At 43.8% G+C, this 15,371-nt stretch overlaps 1 protein-coding gene across 3 annotated transcripts in view; it reads right to left on the reverse strand.

The window, feature by feature from the left end:
• Positions 1-15,170, reverse strand: part of Raf1 (Raf-1 proto-oncogene, serine/threonine kinase) — a 57,730-nt gene extending 42,560 nt beyond the window's left edge. For 2 of the 3 annotated variants that reach the window (XM_036182334.1, XM_036182330.1), the window contains exon 1: positions 14,783-15,170. The gene's annotated coding sequence lies outside the window, so the exon portion shown is untranslated. The remainder of the gene's footprint in view (positions 1-14,782) is intronic. The other variant, XM_036182333.1, reaches the window with a different exon arrangement.
• Between the last annotated feature and the right edge of the window lie 201 nt (positions 15,171-15,371).

Below are 15,371 nucleotides of genomic sequence, written 5' to 3' on the forward strand. Positions count from 1 at the left end.
GGTCTACAAGTGAGTTCCAGGACAGGCTCCAAAGCTACACAGAGAAACCCTGTCTCGGAGAGAAAGGGAAAAAAAAAAAAAAAAAAAAAAAAAACCAGTTTCTGAGAATGTGGTAATACACTATGTGGTTAATATTGATTATAGAAAGTCTTCATCAGGGGCTGGAGAGATGGCTCAGAGGTTAAGAGCACTGACTGCTCTTCCAAAGGTCCTGAGTTCAATTCCCAGCAACCACATGGTGGCTCACAACCACATGGTGGCTCACAACCATCTGTAATGAGATCTGGTGCCTTCTTCTGGCCTGCAGTCATACATGCTGTATACATAATAAATAAATAAATCTAAAAAAAATTGAACATTTAAAAAAAAAAAAAATGGGCCGGGTGGTAGTGGCGCATCCCTGTGAGTTCAAGGCCAGCCTGGTCTACTGAGCAAGATCCAGGACAGCAGGACAGGCACCAAAGCTACACAGAGAAACCCTATCTCAAAAAAAAAAAAAAAAAGCAAAAGTAACAACTTAAGAGTTAAACAAATCAGTGAAACCCAGTACTATGCACAATGAATGTATGCCAACTTAAAACAAAACCAGGTCCTCAGGCTTTAAACTATAGCTCTAGCCAGGTGGTGGTGGCGCACGCCTTTAATCCCAGCACTCAAGAAGCAAAGCCAGGTGGATCTCTGTGAGTTCAAGGCCAGCCTGGACTACAGAGTGAGTTCTAAGACAGTCTCTTGAGAAACCCTGACTCAAAAAACAAAACAAAAACAAAAAACTATAGCTCTATTGTAATACTGATTTAAATTATATAAATTTGGACTTGAGGTAATTATTATGTATTGTTATGAAAGAAAGGAAAATACAGACTATGCCTTACATACATACACATCATTAGCAATTTGGAGTTCTCTTCTAATTCAAGAAACCTTCTTTTCTAAGTGACAAAAGATTTACTTTAAATTAGTGGTCTTCTAGCAGTCATAGTCCCATGCTTTTCTAACTTAGTCCTTACTTCTTAGCCATTAAATGACAGAAGGTACATTAAAATTATGAACTTCTGTTCATACAGCTAACAATCTGCAAATAGTGAAGACACAGCACATTTCTACTAAGTCATACATGAAAGCTTTGTGTTGTCATTCTTTTTTACCTTCCTTCCCAAAAACTTTTCCCCCAGTGGTGATAATGAATATAGACTGAGTAAAATAAAATCCCATGTAATTACAAAACTGTTAAACTACAAACCATGACTAGTTTTATATGTTAGTCAAGACAAAGCAATTCCTATTCGTGGGAACAATGGGGCACTGCCCTAAAGATCATTGTGCTATGTTACCTGCTGTAGGAAGTTTCTCCTTGACTTAAACACAGGAGGAAGAATAAGGTAACACAGCTAAGTCAACATCTGGCAGCAACACTCCTATTATCCTTACTGACATCTAGGTTTAAGACTTACTTATGCCAGGTGGTGGTGGCCCACCACTCAGGAGGCAGAGGCAGGTGGATCTCTGTGAGTTTGAGGCCAGCCTGGCTACAAAATGAGTTCCAGGATAGGCTCCAAAGCTACACAAAGAAACTCTGTCTCAAAAAACCAAAATAATAAAATAAAATAAAAGCCGTACTTGTGTTGCTTTCTCTTCTCTCGGCACACACATGTCTAGTATTGTCACCATGCTGTGCCCCACAACCCAGGGGCTGAAGAGTAAGCTCAGGGTCAGTGCTCTACTACTGAGTCATATCCCAGCTCTTGCTCTGTTAAGACGAGGCTTGGCTATCTAGCCCAAGCTGCCCTTGGAATATAAATCCTAGCCAGGTAGTGGTGGTGCATGCCTTTAGTCCCAGCAGCACTCAGGAAGCAGAGGCAGGCAAACCTTTGTTAAAGAAGCAATGATGGCTCTATTGACTACAAATATAAGTTGCCTTCTATCTCCTGAGTGGATTTCCTAGGTTTGCTACCTAACAATGTTACCTACTATACTTCTCTACTCCAAAAGAGTTCCGAGTCCCAAAGTAAGGCCATCTTGGTCCATACAGTAAGTTCCAGGCCCAGGCTATAAAAATCAAACATAATAAGCCTATAAGCCAACCTTTCACATTACTTGGAGAAAACTGTATCTCCTCTATGTCAATTTTACACCATCACATCCATTCCTATTTGCAGATTATCTCTAAAAAAAAAATTTTTTAATGTGTATGGGTATTTTGCCTGAGTGCATATCTGTGCACTCATGGAAGCCAGAAGAGGGTATTGGATTCCCCTGGGAATGGAGTTAGTTTTGAGACACCACATGGGTGCTGGGAATCAAAGCTTGTCCTCTGGAAGAGCAGCTAGTGCTCTTAACTGCTGAGCCATCTATCTCTCCCCCTCGCTCTTAAAATTTTTAAGGCTCCTTAGGAGCTAAAAGCTGGCTCAGTGGTTAAGAGCACTTGCTGCTGCTCTTGCAGAGGACTCAAGCCTAGCCCCAACACCTGTGTTGGGCAGCTCACAACCATCTGTAACTCCAGCTCCAGAAGATCCAACGCCCTCTTGAGGCTCCCGCAAGCATCTGCACTCACATCCTTAAACCCAAAGGCACACATAAAAATTTTAAAGATCACTTGGAACAATTCTAGACGCTTCATCTAAAACCTATGTTAAAACCTATAAAGGAGATCAACACACTCCTAACCTATAACCAACCTATGCAACTTTCAAAATATCTCTCTGCCTCAATTTATCATTTCCTCAAAAATCTTTTTATTTCCTAACAACGGAGAAATAAAAATGGTTTAGTATCAAAAGAAAATAAGCTAGGAAGTGGTGACACACACCTTTAACACTAGCACTTGGGAGGCAGAGGCACGCAGATCTCTGAGTGTGAGGCCAGCCTGGGCTACAAAAGGAGTTTCAGGACAGCGAGGGCTGCACCACAGAGAAACCCTGTCTCCAAACACCAAACAAACAAACAAACAAACAAACAAACAAACAAACAGGGCTGGGGACTCCAGAGGCAGAAGTAGGTGGAGCTCTTGGAGCTCAAAGCCATCTTGGTCCACACAGTAAGTTCCAGGCCCAGGCTATGAAATTCAAACATAGTAATAAATAAATATAAATTAATAAATAAATAAATCACTAGGGGCTAGAGAGATGGCTTAGGGTTTAAGAGCACTGTTGTTCTTCCAGAGGACCTCCGTTTAATTCCCACATGGCAGCTCACAGCTGTCTCTAACTACAGTTCCAGGAGATCTGACACCTTCTCTGGCCTCTCTGGGCACAAGGCACACTTGTGATGCACAGACATACATGCACACAAACACTCACACATAAAACAAAATAAATAAATATTAAAAAAGAAAACTGTGGGGAGTAAGTTCTCCAACTCCATACCCAAATTAAACTGGGAACAGTAGGAGGCCGAAGCAGGAGAATCTTGAAGTTCAGACCCATCTGTGTTACATAGCCAGACCCTCTCTCAAAAAGGGGCCTAATTAGGGCTAGAGAGATAGATGGCTCTAGTTAAGAGCACACTGTTTCTCTGAAGGATCTGACTTCAATTCCCAGTACCCACAGCTCATTACCACCTGTAACCCCAGCTCGAGGGGGATCCAACACCTCTAGCCTCTGCAAACACCTGAACTCACATGAACATACTAACACACATGCACACAATTAAAATTAAAAATAAATTATTTTTAAAGGAGCCTAACTAAATAAAATTAAATTTAAAAACATAAAATGTTCTAGATCTGAATTGGATTCAGATGAGGCCTAGACTCCAGTAATTAGTTTGAAAATACCAATGCAATTGAGCATTGAGCACACAACACCGGGATGGGAGGGCTAGGGATTGGAGGGGCAGGGCACATACATATACACACACACATACGCACATACGCACATACACACATATACATACACATACATACACACACACACACACACACACACACACACACACACACAGTTCTGCTGAACAAACAAGAGCTGCTCTGATCCTCATCTCATCCCTGCTAGAAAACAGCAATGGTCTAATTTGCACAAGGCTTATGCTACAGTTTCCCAACCAGTCCAAAAGGGCAGTCTCATGCATGGAAAGGTGGTCAGTATGTGTCAATATTTTGAGTTTCCTCATCTCTCTTTCTCAATTTCTAGCCACAAACGGGTGACTTCATCAGATGACTGGCCAACACAGACTTACGTAAAGAAATAGACCACACTACCCTTCTAAATGTTAGCAAGCATGAGCTACTCAAGTATCAGAAGCAGATTTTATTGTTTTGAAGTGTGACTGATTTTAAAATGCAAATCAAGTCGGAACTAGTTCAGAAACAGTATTTCCACAGTCAAAAATGCCTGGGACCAATTTCAATTTAACTCTCACCACAAAATGAGTTTTTCATTATCCTCTTTAAATCTTTTGAATTGTTTTGGTTAGCTGGTTAGCTGGATGGCTAAATGGCTGATCTAGAGTCTCACTATGTAGGTCAGGCTAATCTTGAACTTGTGATCCTTCTGTCTTAGAGTCTGGCTATTGGGATTGATTACAAAGGGTACAGCCCAATATGTGGCTTTCTTTGAATTGTTTTTAAACTCAGCTTTTTTTTCATCTCCAAATCAGTCACTGCTTCTTTATAGGTAGTAACTAACAGTTTTGTTGTGATTTTTGAGACAGGGTTTCTCTGTGTAGCCCTGGCTGTCCTGGAACTTCCTCTGTAGACCAGGCTGGCCTCTAACTCGGGATTCACCTGTCTCTGCCTCCCCAGAGCTGGGATTAAAGGTGTGTGTCACCACTGCTCAGCATAACTGATCATTTTTAAATGAACAATCCATTTACAAAGTACAACATTAACATAATACCAAAGTATACAGTGTGCAAATAAAGTATAGAGATGCCAAGTCTGGCACCCACAGTAAGGAGTTAAAATGACTATGTCTGAAGAGAAGGAGGAGCAGCAAAAACCACTGTTATCTCATCTTGCTTGAAGCTCACCACATGGAAACACTAAATGACTTAATTTCATGTCACACTGTATTTCACATAAAAATTATAAATGTTTGTGGCAAACCTTACATATGCAGCAAGTAGTTTTTAAAAAATTAGCTTTTTTGCCAGGCAGTAGTGACAAATACCTTTAATCCCAGCACTCAGGAGGCAGAAACTGTGAGTTCAAGGCCATTCTGGTCTACAGAGGGAGTTCCAGAACAACCAGGGCTACACAGAAAAACCCTGTCTCAAAAAACAAAAAGTAAAATCAAATTAAAATAAAATAAACAGCCAGGCAATGTGGTATACACCTTTAATCTCAGCACTCGGAAGCAGAGGAAGGTGGATCTCTGAGTTTAAAGTCAGTCTGGTGTACATTTCAAGATCTGGGCCAGCAAGGGATACACAGTGAAATCCTATTTTTAAATAAATAAAGAAGTGAATGATTGAAAAATTAGCCCTTCTCAGACCAGTAAGATGGCTCCACAGGTAAAGGAACTTGCTGCCAAGTCTGACTACATAACTTCAATCTCCAGGTCCTACATCATAAAATAAAAAACCTGATTCCTGCACGTTGTCCTACACAATAACAATTTAAAACAAGTTTTGTTCTGCCTTTCTCATTCAAGTGCTGTCATATCATACCTGTAATCCTAGAACTTAGGATGCTGAGGCAAGAAGGAGGGCTTGAAAGTGAAAGTTTGAGGCCAGCCTGGGTACTTAGTCAGAATTTGGTGTCAGTTTGAAGGAAAAGGAAGCATACTTGGATATGAAGTACGTTTCCACCTCTGCTGAAGGCTCTTCTGTGAAAGTTTGGTTCACAGCTAGTGATATTCTTTGGGGAGATTCTTAAACTTTAAGGAGTAGGTCACCGAGGGCATGTTCTTAGGGGCTGTATCTTGTCCCCAGGTCCCCTCTTTCTGTTTCCTGTCTCTCATGAAGTGAGTAGCCTCTGCCACATGCTCCCACCACCATGACCTTCTTCCTCACCACAGAGTACATAATCAACAGAACTATGATGTAAAGCATGGGAAATCCCAACACTCCAAATTTGAAGGTCAGAGGATCAGGAGTTCAGGTCATCCTCAGATACAAAGAGTTCCAGGCCAACCTGAGCTACAGGAGAGCTTGTCTCAAAAAATCCACATACAAACTTAGTGTTGGCAGGCATAATGGCATAATACTTGGAATCCCAGCACTCAGGAGGCTAGGCTAAGACAGGAAGGTGACTGTGAATTCAAGCCAGCCTGTGGTTACTCAACAAGACCATGTCTTTAAAAACCACTAGGCAGTGGTGGTGGTGCATGCCTTTAATCCCAGCACTCAGAAGGCAGAGCCAGATGGATCTCTGTGAGTTCAAGGCCAGCCTGGGCTACAGAGTGAGTTCCAGGAAAGGTGCAAAGCTACAGAGAGAAACTCTGTCTGGAGAAAAAAAAAAAAAAAAACAACCAAAAAAACAAAACATGGTCAGTAAGATGGCTCAGCAGATAAGGGCATTTGCCACAAAGTCTGGTAACCTCAGTCTGATCCTGGGGACCCACCTGGTAAGAAAATTGTCTTCTGACCTAAACACACACACACACACACACACACACACACACACACACACACACACAGAAATATAACTGTAAAAGAACAAGTAAGTATTGGGATTTAGATTCACACTCTCACATAGCCTGGTCCCTCAGCTCTCATGAAATTGTTTCCTCACAAATATCTACAAGAATAAACATGAAGCAGAAATCAGTCATTGGAATTTATTATCTAACAAGATGAGATGCTCACAAATGACTATACAATAGAAGCCACAGAAAGAACACAGAAGGGCCAGGCGGTGGTGGCACACGCCTTTAATCCCAGCACTCGGGAAGCAGAGGCAATCTCTGTGAATTCGAGGCCAGCCTGGGCTACAAAGAGAGTTCCAAGACAGGCTCCAAAGCTACACAGAGAAACGCTGTCTCCGGGGAAAGAAAGCAGAAGAACACAGAAGGTTAAGGATAGTAAATAACAATAATAAGAGCAAAAGGTTAGGGAGTGACTCTCAGGAACAAGAACAAACAGTAAGCTCTGCTAACCTCCTTCACCAGACAAAATCCTTCAAGGTAAGAACTTCCAGCCAGGCGTGATGGCGCACGCCTGTAATCCCAGCACTCAGGAGGCAGAGGCAGATGGATCTCTGTGAGTTCCAGGACAGCCTGGGCTACAGAGCTAGTCAAGGACAGGCTCCAAAGCTAAGAGAAACCCTGTCTCACAAAAACAAAAACAAAGACAAAAAAAAAAAAAAAAAAAAGAACTTCCATTCATCGCCCTGTACCCTTCCTTCACAGTGAGTACCTGCACCTACTAGGTACTTTAAAAACAAACAAAAAGAAAAGAAAAACAAAAAGAGTTTTTAGGGCTGGCAAGCAGCTCCGTGGTTATGGGTGCTTGCCTGATGATCTGAGTTCAACTCCCAAGACTCACATAGAAGGAAAGAATAGATTCCCTCCTCTGACCTTCATTCGTGTGTGCTGGACAGATGGGTAAGTGACAGAGTACTTACAATTCTTGCAGAAGACCTGAGTCAGTCTCAGCATCTGTGTCAGCTGGCCAACAACTACCTGTAACTCCATCTCCAGGGATCCAATGCCTCTGGGAGTCCTTAGGTATCTGCATTCATATGCATATACCCTCACAGGCACAAGCAAGTAAAAATCTTAAACTAGGGCTGGAGAGATGGCTCAGGGGTTAAGAGTGCTGACTCTTCTTTCAGGACCGGAGTTCCATTCCCAGCACCCACATGGCCACTCACACCTGTCTGTAACTCCAGTTTCAGGGGACCCTGACACCCATGGCAAAACACCAATGCACATAAAAATAAAGTATATTTTTTAAAAAATCTTAAAATAATAATTTTAACTTTTAGTAGGCTACAATAACAAACACTTTTAATCCTTGCATGTGGGAGGCTGAAGCAGGAGTAGATTAAGGCTAGACTTGGCTATGTAGTGAACTCAAAGCCATGTGGACTACGTGAAACCCTGTCTCACAATTTTTAGAATTTAGCAGCTAAAGTGAAGGCTCCAAGGTAAAGAGGCTTTATTGCTCTTACAGAGGACCCAGGTTCAATTGACAGCACATACATAGTTGGGTTGTTATGGGTTCACATCCATCCAAGTCTCCAGTTCCAGGGAATCCAACAGGCACGTGCATGGTGGACATACATGCATGCAGGTAAAACATTCATACATGTAAAGTAAAATAAATAAATAAATCTAAAAGAATGTTTAATGTATATAAATAAATTAAAAATGACTTTTAAATCTGGGGGCAGGAGGTCCTAGGTGTGATCCTTAGCACCACATAAATTGGGTGTAAGGGGTCAAGGCTTTAATCCCAGCAATTGAGAGGTAGAGACAGGAAGATCAGAAGCTCAAGGCCATTCTTGGGTGCATAGCAAGTTCAAGGGAATAAAGATGTAAAAGAGAATAATGGAACAGGAAGGGTTAAACTGGGGTAGGTCAGCAGAGAGTAGGGTAAAGAAGGTAGCATGGGAAAGACCTTTCAAAAAAGACATAGTACTATAGAAACTTTCTAAAATATTTATATCTACAGAGAGAGAGAGAGAGAGTCAGTCCCTAGTAGACACCAGAAGCTAACTAATAAAAAGCCTAGTGCCAGGAATGGGTTACTTGTTTTGGAACTGTTGGCCAGAGAGGTCCACAGAATCCCCACCCACAAACATTATAGGATATTGTCACTGCTCTCAAATATTGTTCAGAACTTGATAGTAAGACCCTACTGCTAAAGCCACCACATACTTGAGTCATAAAGCATGGCAAAATCAAGCTGGTATGGATCTGGAAGTTTCATTCCTATTGGCCAGCTTTTCAAAGGGCTGGAGGGTGCTGTGCATAGTACTAAAGGAGAAAAGCAGTCCTCAATCATGCACAGCTACAATAATGACTGGCCTGACAAGACATGCAGCACACTGGTGCAATGGTGGCACAAACAGCATGGGAGTAACCAACCACTTTCTGCTTGGATTTTAAGTCCCAATCCACAGTATGAAACCAATACCTGATACCATTATCAAGCCAAGAAACTTATGGTCACAGATCCTAGGGGAACACTTACTACTATTATGCTGCTAAACGAACACAGTATTAAACTGACTCCTAATGATTTATTGTTACACTCACAGAGCAATGTATCCCTCAACCCTCATCTGAGAAGCTTCTATTTGCAGTATATCACAGGGACCCACAACTGGCCAAGATGCAGAGAGACTATAAAATGCTCAGCCCTAAAGGAAGCATACATACTACACCTCCAAGGTTCAGGGATGATGAGGAAGGAACAGGGGACACGAAAGAGTCTAAGTGCCAGAGGCTGTGGATGACTACAAGGAAACATTCTCTTCTGGACACAGCAGGGCAGCTGCACATTAGAACTCACAGCAGCTGGGACAATATGTACAAAACCTTTGCAAATCAAGCCAGACCAAATAAATCCCAGCATAGAGAAGGGAGTTGAACACACAATCCCACCCCTAGCCAGGGAGCTATTAGTAATTGTCAGCGTGTAGGTCCGGGTGTGTCAACCACTCCCCAGTAGAAGACCACACACCCAAGAATATTTGGGCAGCACAAATTAGTCTTGAAACATTTTTTGGTTTTTCAAGACAGGGTTTCTCTGTGTAGCCCTGGCTGTCCTGGAACTCAGAGATCCACCAGCTTCAGTCTCCTGAGTGCGGGAATTAAAGGCATGTGCAGGCACCGCTGCTACCACCACCACCATCACTGCCGCTGCCAGTGGTCAAAAGAAAAGGACACAAAAGTTGGATGGGTAGAGAAGAAGGGGTAGATCTGAAAAGTGTTGGAAAAAGGGGTGAATACAATCAAAACATACTATATGAAATTCTCAAAGAACTTATTGACAGGTGGTGGTGGTAGCACACCTTAATCCCAGCACTCGGGAGGCAGAGCCAGTCGGATCTCTGTGAGTTCAAGGCCAGCCTCATCTATAGAGCAAGATCCAAGAGAGGCACCAAAACTATACGGGGAAACCCTGTCTCAAAAAAAAAAAACAACAACAACAACAAAAAAGAACTAATAAAAGTCAGGTATGATATACATGCCTATAATCCCAGCACTTAGAAGGTTCAGGCAATAAGATTGCCATGAGGCTAGCCTGGGCTCCTGTCTAAAAACAATAAACATGTGAGACAAAAACTCAAGACATAACCATTAAGTACTGACTCTTCCAACACTCATGGACTGGGTTGAAGAAAGGCAGAGACTGGCAATGTTAATGGCAATTTGCCTAGTCTACTCAAAGCCCTAGGTTTAATCCCAAGCACTGTATCCAGAACAACAGAAAAAAGGAGCTGTTCTGCCCAAACACAGTCTCCTTATAGAAAGTCAAGGAAAAAAATCAGAGAGAACTTCTATTTCATAGTAGGTTGGAAGGAAATAGACAGGAGACCATCTTGACTCATCTAGCCAATATGTTTACTCTTGTTATTAGATGACAATAAATTAAATGGAATAGTTAGAGAGAGGAAGATGAACCTGCATGCCTTTAATCCTAGCACCTGGGAGGCAAAGGCAAGTAGATCTTTGAGTTCAAGTTCTACACAGTGAGTTCCAGGACAGACAGCGCCATGTAAAGAGTCCCTGTCTCCAAAAAAAAATAAATAAATAAATAAAGAGGAAGATGACCCCACATAGTACAGACCACACCACTTCTCTGAAGGAATGTGCCATACAAGAGTTCACTTAAAAAAACACTCTCATTGCCGGGCAGTGGTGGCACACGATTTAATCCCAACACTGGATAGGCAGAGCCAGGCGGATCGCTGTGAGTTCGAGGCCAGCCTAGTCTACAGAGCAAGATCAAGGACAGGCACCAAAACTACAAAGAAACCCTGTCTCAAAAAACCAAAAAAAAAAAAAAAAAAAAAAAATCTCATTGCCTGCTGCTTTCCATTGGTTACCCAAAAAAATGTAAACATCACTAAATCACAAGGATTTGCAAATTCTAAAATAGCTCTTTAGGATTGTTAATCCCCACCCAGCTAAATCCTTTAGAACCTGGTCTAAAAATAAAACCGTGTCAAGTGTTCTTCAAAATATACTATGTACACTGATTGGAATGTGATGCCAATTAACACACTGTGAGGAATAAAAAAAAAAGAAAGAAAGAAACTTCAAATAGCCTGTGCCAAGCTAAATAACAAATAAATATCATCCACTTGAAAATTTTCTTCAGTTAAACTGAGATTCTGGGAGTAATTTCAGAAGTCAAATATCTGAAATCATTCACTAGGTATCACTGTAATCCCAAATCTCAGGATGGCTGAAGTAGGAAGATCACAAATTTGAGGCCAGCCTTGACTACATATATGTATTTAATACAAGCATGCATTTAATTAATTTATTTTTGTTTTATGTGTATGGGTGTTTGACCTGTTACATTTCTGTGAACCATGTGGTGCCACATGTACCTTGTGAGAACAGAAGACCGTGACTGATCTTCTGGAACTGGAGTTACTGACAGTTGTGAGCCCCTATATAGGTGCTTACCCTCAAACCAGGGTCCTCTACAAGAACAACAAGCACTCTTAACCACTGAGCCATCTCTCCAGCCCTAAGAATATGTATTTAAAAACAACTGGACTGAACAATGGCTCCACTTAACAGTGCTTACTGCTCTTGCAGAAACTCTGGTTTGGTTTCCAGAACCCACATGATGGCTCACAACTCCAGAGGATCTGATGCCCTCTTCTGACCTCCACTGACACTGTACACAGTGGTTCATACCCTCAGCCACACAAACATACACATATAGGTACAATAAAAAAGAAAAAGTCAAAATCACGACCACAACAAAACCCACTAAGGGTCTGGAGAGATGGCTCAGTGGTTAAGAGTACTGGCTGCTCTTGCAAAAGACCTGGGTTCAGTTCCCAGCATCCACCCACATGCTGGCTCACAACTGTCTGTAACCTCAGTTCCAGATGATGATGCCCTGTTCTGACCTCCAAGACACCAGGCACATACGTGGTTCACAGACATATATGCAGGCAAAATACCCATACATGTATAATTTTAAAAACTAAAATTAAATCACTGAGAGCTACACAAATAACTCTGGAAGCAAAGGAGTAACAGAATGACTCGAACACTACAAAAATTAAAGGTGCAATTTTAATGTGTAATTAAGGACTTTTTACTCACAACTTTGAAGGCCAAAATAAAACACTCAGACATTATAAGATTACAGACAAGAGTTTAGACCTCATTAGTATCAACGGAATCTTGACATAAATATCTAGTGTTGTATTTTGAACCCACTGGATGAACAATTATCAATGTACACATATCAAAAAAAAAAAAAAAACCAAACTTCAATAACCTCTTCCTAAAGAACCTACACTTTTAATCCCAGCCCTACAAGACAGAGGCAGGGGGATCACTGTGAGTTCAAAGCCAACTTGGTTTTTATAGTGAGTTCCAAACCTTCCAAGGGCTACACAGTGAGACCTTGCTTTAAAAAAAAAAAAAAAAAAAAAAACAGGGGTTGGGGATTTAGCTCAGTGGTAGAGCACTTGCCTAGCAAGCGCAAGGCCCTGGGTTCGATCCTCAGCTAAAAAAAAAAAAAAAAAAAAATTAGTACTTCTGCAAATGTCTAATTTCCAAAAGGTGTGAAGTTGTTTAACCTTCACAGCAAAAGTGACTTGAGGCTAGAAGCAACTGGGTTCAAAGTAGTTGTAATGCAGTATCATTCTTATTTTTTGGACACTTTCTGTCATAAATGAAAGGTTTTAATATGGTTCTCAGTCTTTTTTCCACTAGGCCAAATCCCTTAAAACACGTTCAAAAGCCTTTCAGTCAAGTCTTCTACTTCACAGGCACACAAGGTCTTTTCAGCTATTGACAAGACCTTAACAAAGCTGCCTGATCCCACTTCAAGGCACAATCACGGCCCTGCAGACCTGATGATAAGCCTTCAGAACAGAAACATCAGCAGGTTTATTTTTCCAAGTATCCAGAGCTCAGCTAGGTCAAATGTTGCTGCTGGATTTTAAACAGCTTACTTAGCCCTTGAAGTGATAAGAGTAAAAACCAGTCAAAAGAATCTCAGTGGTTTTCGCTGATACACAACACCAAAGATTTTGAAACTGTCCCTCAAGTCTCTTCATAACTGAGTAGTCACTTCAGCATAAGCCTTAATCAAAGTAGCTATTTAAGAATAATGTTCATTGGGCTGGAGACTTTAACAAAGCCTGCAACCTGGGGACCCAATCCAAAGAAAACAATATACTGTATAAATAGGGTTAATTAAAAATACTTTCATGCTACATTTTTTCAGGTGCTTTCCATAATCTTCCAATTTCTGTATGTTTACGGAACATGTTTTACATTGTCAGCAGAGATTTGAAAAAAAAATACTACGTTTATGAAGTCAACATTTTTACATGCATGTATAACCTTAGAAAAACCTGCAAGAAAATCTCGGAATAGGGAGTCCAATTCATTAACGGTTGAACAAGCGCTAAACATGTTGTATCAATTACCAAAACTGGTTAGCTAGATTTAACAAAGTAAATCTTTTCAATTGTATCGACTTCACTACCATTGGGGCAGGGGACAAAGCAGCCACCAGCAAGAGTTAAAAATTAGCAACTTGCAGTTAATTAGTCCAAACTAAATGAACTAGTTCACCACCATCCATCTCACAGACCCTTGCACATGCTAGCAGCTTTCCTTCTGGTCCCTGACATCTCACTATCTCCTTCCTGCACCCCACATTTAATATCTGCTCCCCAAGCTCACCCCAACTCCTGTAGGCCATCGATGCCTCTGTGCCTTGGTGCCAGCTGTTCCCTCCGCTGACAATGCCCTCCCGGCTGCCTCACCCAGTGAACACGGTCCTTCCAAACTCAGAAGCAAGCAAGGAACCTCGGGGCTTCTCTACTCCCCAAGGCGCACTTAACTGTTCTAAATCCCAAGAACACTTGAGATCAATCCTTATCACCGCGCATTGTTTTCACGCCCCAGGAGCCAGAGCACCAGGGCAGAGTCTCCACAGACCCCACAGGACGCAATGCAGGCATCCAGACGTGCCCTGAATTCATTCCCCACTTCTGTGCACAGACCCGACCCCCTCCCCAGGTCCCAGTCACGTCCCAACGGGAAGAGACGAGATCCCACCGTCACCCCTAACAAAGAATGAAAACCAGAGGCACACCCTGGGCCCGGGAGAAAGAACAATGAATGAACACGGCCGACTCGTCTCCCGTAATGTCCCAACTCCTCTCTCTGCATCCACTGGCTTTGCAGAAGCTAGACGGCTGTCGCTTCACACAAAAGGCATCCCGGTTCCCGAGCTGGAGCATCCCCGGCCTTCCATTAGGAAGTCCCGGGAGAGGTCCCCACGCCTTAGTGGCGGGGCACTGACCCGTTTCTCGCTGCTTTCCTCGATTCTCTCCTCTTCCCTAAAAGGGTGTCACTTGAGCGAAGCAGCCCGAGAGGAGGTGCAAGGCCGGGCTCCCCCCACTTCTGCAGCCCGAGAGAAAAAGAACGAGCCCATCCCAGTGACAACACAGGCACCGGGCAGCTCCGGGCGGATTTTTTCCCCATTGCCAAAATATGAGGAATGCGCGCTGGGCACCGGGGTGGCGCTGGCACGTTTCCGAGAAACACTAGGAAATCTAAGCAGGGGTGTGGAAACTGGCTCGCCGGCCATGACACTCGGCCCGCGCCCGGCCCGCCACCCGGGTGACAGCGGCCTGACGGGCTCTTCGCCCCGCAACCGCGCCGTCAGCCCTGCGGCCTACCTGAGGGAGCCGGGTCACGCCGGGTCCCGTCGTGCGGCGGCGGCGGTGGCTGAGCGAACGGGATGCGGTCACATTCGGCGCGTCCCCAGCCCGGGGGACGGGGCCCCTGGGAGGCCCCGCATCGCTGCACTAGCGCCCCGCGCCTCAGGGCACGCGCCCCAAAGCCCGGCCAGCTGGCCCGTCTGAGGGCCCGCGGAGAGCGGCAGAGAAGACTTCCCGCCTCAAGCTCGCTGGGTTCTAACTCCCGCCATCTAAGATGGCGGCGCAAGCACCCGCAATGAAGACGCTCTCCGGCCGCCCCGGCGAGCGAACCCTACGCTCGACGCTCGTCTTCGCGACCTGCGGCGCCGCCGGCTCACCGCCTCTGCGCGAGCTCTAGCGCTCGGCTCTCCGTTTGAAACTTGGCTCGGGGATCTATCGCTCGGGCCTGGAACCTGGCCCCGCCTCCGGGGGCGTGGCCTCGCGGTACTGCGGCCGCCATTTCGGGGTAAGACTGCGGCGTCCGGGAGTGACTGGGTCTGGTCCGAGGCGAGGGGCCGTGAGTGCAGCCCCGGTCCCGCCACCCGCGAGGCCCTGGGAGGACCAGACG

The sequence above is a fragment of the Onychomys torridus genome, chromosome 3 (assembly GCF_903995425.1).
Source record: "Onychomys torridus chromosome 3, mOncTor1.1, whole genome shotgun sequence".
NCBI classification, from domain to species: domain Eukaryota; kingdom Metazoa; phylum Chordata; class Mammalia; order Rodentia; family Cricetidae; genus Onychomys; species Onychomys torridus.